Below are 5,499 nucleotides of genomic sequence, written 5' to 3'. Positions count from 1 at the left end.
CACTTATGCACTTAAAGAATCTTTCACAAATAGCAGTTACGATCCTCAAATGAGGGCTTGACAATTGTTTCTATATTTCGTTTTACCCCATCGATGGTGATATGTTGTGGTTTCTCTCTTGTGACAAATGTACTTATTGTAAGTCGCTTTGGACAAAAGCGTCTGCTAAATGCCCTAAATGTAAATGTAAATGTAAATGTTGTGCAGTGTGTGCACAGGATGTGACCGTGGCGCCGGGCTGAGGATAACAGAGGAAATCTAGGCTAACAACATGGTGTAAATGATGCCGTGTTGAGTAGAATTTGAATGTCGTGTTTATGGACACTTGGACGACACCACAGGAGCAGAATGGAGGCATTTGATGTTTTTTTTTACGTTTGAAGAACCCCAGTACTTCCATTGTTTTGGATTGAAAAGCCCGGAGTTTCCAGCCTTGATTTAGAACCTATTAGCAAGTGTTGGTTGGAGGAGCTCAGATTAATACTTGGAGCATCGGGACTTTGAAGCTCTCTGATATAACTGGTGGCCAGACCAGGTTTCTCATGTACCTTGTCAAAACCATATCGTATATATGATAATAACCGAGGTGAGAGTTAAAACTGGTTTATTAATGTGAATGTCAACATATATAACATCTGACTCAGTTTGTTCCAGCTCATCATTAAAGCTGTTTGATTTGATACCTTGTTTTAGTACCTGGGATATCTTTAGTTAATGAGCAGCCCTGGCAGCAGTTTGGGAGGCTTAAGAGGCTAAAAAGACAGTGTCAGGAGAAGTCATGTATTATAAGATAAGGGAAAACACACAGGAGAAACAAAGCTTAAACTGCGTTCTCCTCAATTAACACTCATCTATCATATTGACCTCTATAAGCCAGTGTGGTCAGGCCCCTTGAGTCATGTAGATTCCTGTTATTTATCATCAACAAGGAAAGCCGTACACGTAAACTGTCTTTTGCATACAGTCACAACAAGTGTAAGTCAGAGCAAAAACACAAACTCTTGGTTGACTTGTTTTGTGTCTTTGGGAGTCAACAAACCATCATAGCTTCAAGGTGTCCAGTGTAAGAAACGGGCCGCATGGCCTTACGGAAGCGTACTACTGCCACGTTGCATTGTGCAAATATTAATCAGTATCATGTGACACAAAATGTATACTGTGATAAATTATTGTTATATCAATGAGAGTTATCACATTATAATATGAAAAGTTTTATGATTTAATCAAAATTTATCACATCATAAATTGAAACTGATCCATTTCTCCTTCTCTGGCATGGTAGGAATATGTTTTTATTCTGACTCTTTTTTTACTCTCATTTTTAAAATGCATCAGCAGCATTGATTTCTTTTCTAGAATCAGTCCCAGAGAGAATAATCTAAATTGTATAGCACAGTTAGTTATTGGTAGAGATGGAGAAGGAATAGCTTGATATTACTTGGCAAGAAATAAGCATTCTATTGTGCCCAGCTGTTTATGAACAGATATTATAATATAAATGTATATTTATACGCACTGGCTTGGTGGAATACAGATACAAATTGGATCCTGTGATTTGACATTTGATATGTAATTTTAGCACAAGTTTAACCTACATTGCCAAACGTCCGCATGTGACCGCACCAGCTTGAAGGGTAACGAGACAGCATGTATATAACATACTGGTGCAGGATATGTTTGAGTGACAGGAATATATTTATCTCCACGTGAACCTGCTTATCAGTGTCAGATAACATGGCTGAGCTGGTGACAGTCGTCCTGGAGGAGGTAACGGATTTCCATGAAAACCTGGTGGAAGGATGGGACATTGACCAAAAAAGAACAAATTAAATATTGGAGTAGATCCAAGATTATTTTTGTCACATCCTTAAACTTTGCAAGATGGGGAGTGTTTGGCAATTTTATCAATTCTGAGGGAATAATGCATGAATCTTAATGAAAAATAGAAACTTATTGCAGCTTACTTGATTTCAAGGGGACTATTGGACTTTGGCAGACTGTACTGAGTGCAATCCTAGAGTTTTTTTATCTTTTCAGAATTAAACAGATGAATGAAACTTGTCATTGTCTTAATTTTTATAGCCAAAAATTTACTGCAAATAGTAATTTTTTCCATTTCTGATTAAGCTGCAGATTATACTTTATATTCTTAGTTGATTCATATTCTCTATAAAATCTCACAAAATGCCTTTTTTTAATTCTCTCTCTCTCTCTCTCTCTCTCGCTCTCTCTCTATATATATATATATATATATATATACTGTTGGAAAATGCACTTCCCTGATGCCATTCTTGTTGAAATATATTTTCGATCATAAATTGCACACAGCCAGTGTTTTGGTTGACAGTGAGAGTCCTGCCACATCCACAGCTGTTGTGATTGAAGTCCACACGACCTTTCAGGTGCTTTACACATCAGACACCAGAGCTGTGGGACTCCTCTGCTGGAGGTGCTGATGCTCCGTGATGCAATGTTGAAATCAATAGAGGCTGCAGCACAAGTTAATGTTAAAGGCAGTGAGGTCGCTCAATACAGGGTTAGAGTTAGTTTCTATTTCCTGTGTAGTGACTGAGATCAATTCCACCTTCAGACTGACACTGAGCTGCAGCTGAGCAGAGAGCATGTTATCTCAGATATCTGTGAGGACACAAAACACATAAGATTCAGCTCATGTGATGAAGCTTATCCATATGTTCAATGTGAGACAGAGAAATGCTGTGGTTGCACACAAACCCTGTTGGTAAACAGTCTGATTGGCCGTGTCCCTTCCCTTCACTTCCATCTGGGCACATAAATGAAAAGGAGAATAATCGTTTGAGCGTTTAAATCTGCAGTAAAATCAACCGAATAAAATGAAACGAGCTGATGAATTTAATTATGCATCATCAGCCCCTGCCACCTGTTGGTGTTTCTATTCTTATCCTGAGATGTTGCTTCAGACGCTGGCCCAAATGTTCTATTTGTCTCCCTCTAAAGGTCCTTTCTGATCATGATCTCATTCATCACCATATCAATACACTGTAAACAAATACACCGTGACAGGCAGTGTCATTATTTCTGCTGGATTTTGCAGGTGCCAGATGAAGAGCTGTCATCATCAACTTTATTATATACATTTCTTTGCAGGATTATTTTGCATGTAACCAGGGATTTCCTGAGCTTCTATTATTGTGGTTCTTTCAACTGTATCTTCACAGAACTAACGTGTCTACATCTCCTCTCCTGTGTGTCTCCATGTTCCTGCTTCTTTCACAACAACATCACACAGACAGATTAAAGCTGCCAATACAAAAGATGGCCTCCGCTGTTCATGAACACAGGAACCACTTAAGATCCAGACTTTCCTCTCGGCAGCCACTCTCATCTCAAGGAGATCCTGTGTTCAACATCCAACTGTGAATGTGTTGTTGTGACGGTCTGCACTGTCTCCAGCTTTTATCACGACAGTCAGTGTGGGCCAGGTCTCTGCCTCTGTGTGGGCTGCTCATGTCTCAAAATGATCGGAAGTCACAGCAGATACCTTGTATTGTTAAGACAAGTAGAAAATCCCTAACGATCACATATATCATACGTGTTAATCAATGCTAAGTTTGCTATCTGCAGTATTGATCAAGTTTTGTAAACAACTTAATCACAAGAAAACTTCAATGCTGTTGTTCTCGTCTCAAAGCAATCCAAACCAATGTCTTTGTATTTTTGTTGTTGTTGATGTGGTTTTAGTGATAACTACAAGTATTGTACAAAAATAGTCCTGTGATTGATTTACCCAATATCTTGTCCAGTGCCACTGGGGTTAGCTCCAGGCTCCCAGTGCAGCTGAAGGATGGATGGTGGAGGAATGGAAGGATGCTAGAGACAATAATAATAATCTAGTAACTGGAGACAACATTGCAAAACCTTCAATTGTCTTTATTAACTTGACTTTAATTAGGACGACACCCTTGCAAAGTTTTGCTGTGAGTTCATGAGCAGGAACCCCCACCCCCCACCCCTTGAACCATGAGCAGAAAATACACTTAGGCAACCTTGTAGCCACAAGGGGGCGCATTGACTTTACTTTTAAACTTCAATGCAACCCACTAAACTTCTAAGTGTGGCATGATGTTGATTTGTGAGGGTCGGTGATTTTCAACTGAATTTGACAAGGGCTCGATACTTCCTCTGTTCCATTGCTGCAGTGGATGATTTGTGTCTCTCTCTGTGTTGACCTGAGTGTCCAGGAGGACGAGTCATTTCAACCAGACCCTGTCGTCATTATCTCCTTGACACAAGTGCACTAATGAGGCCTTTTCCTCTAATTGGACCATGACATGACTGTAAAATACCACAGACCTGATATGGTCCATCAACGCCTGCAGCAATCTATATAGATAGAATGATTATGGAATGCCATTTAGGAAATTATTATTTATGCATTCATAGGAAGGTTGTATGGAAGCATATTGCATTCAAATTAAGGTTTAACCTTAAATCTTCTCTGTTTTTCTGAATTAACACTTTAATTATCATTTAATTAAAGTAAGTTAACTAAACTATAATAATGATAAATAAACTATGATATGATATAATAAACTTTATCTATAGAGCAGTTTTCAAAATCTACATTACAAAGTGTTTTACAATGGTAGGAAAATAAAACAAATGACAGATAATAGTGTTTGTATTGAGCCCTGGATACTCGACAGGCTAATATATAGAAGTAATACTTTCATATTTGATTTAGATTCATAAAGCGAGTTGAGGAAAATTAAATACATTTTCAAAAAATCGCTTAATATTTATCTCAATTTTCCTAATACAGAATAAAGCAGTGCAGTTGCATTCAAGGACAAACTGTTATTGAACAAGTTGTCACTGTGCTGTAAGGTCACTGTACTGAGGGATCTCTGCAGAAAAACAAGCAGGTTACTTCAGTGCATGTAACCTCACTGACTATATACCACCATGGAAAATATTCAGTAACAGAAACCTCAGATATAGTAAAACCCACATTTGTGGCTCATTACAAGCAATGTCCTTCACAGTGCTGAAAAAATAGAGACATTTATTCATGGACTGGAATCAGGAAATGTTATTACCCAGTTAGACAAATCAGTTTTGAATATGTAATAATTACATTTTGCTGAAATATTACTTTTATACAAATACATTTTGCACAAGATGTAGTTGAGTAATTGTGGTGATATAGTGTGGAATTGCCAATTTAACTTAAGAAAATCGTTTTTCCACTGGTTTCTCTCATGTATTAAAATATATATCACATTAAAATGAGGCTGCTGTGGATTTAACGGCTCTCGACCACTGACTGTATCTAAGTTGTTTGACCAGGTCCTGATTCATCTATGATGATTTCAATGTGTCTCGTCCACCCACATGTGACTGACTAACAGGTCACACTAACAGTGTGTGAGGTCAGCCGTCTGTCTGGCACAGATGTGTGTTGACGTGCCTCCAGCTGTTTGCGGGGAATCATGATGTCTGGACCTATATGGTCTGGAC

The sequence above is a fragment of the Paralichthys olivaceus genome, chromosome 3, assembly GCF_024713975.1.
Source record: "Paralichthys olivaceus isolate ysfri-2021 chromosome 3, ASM2471397v2, whole genome shotgun sequence".
NCBI lineage: Eukaryota > Metazoa > Chordata > Actinopteri > Pleuronectiformes > Paralichthyidae > Paralichthys > Paralichthys olivaceus.
This window is presented reverse-complemented; position numbering follows the sequence as displayed.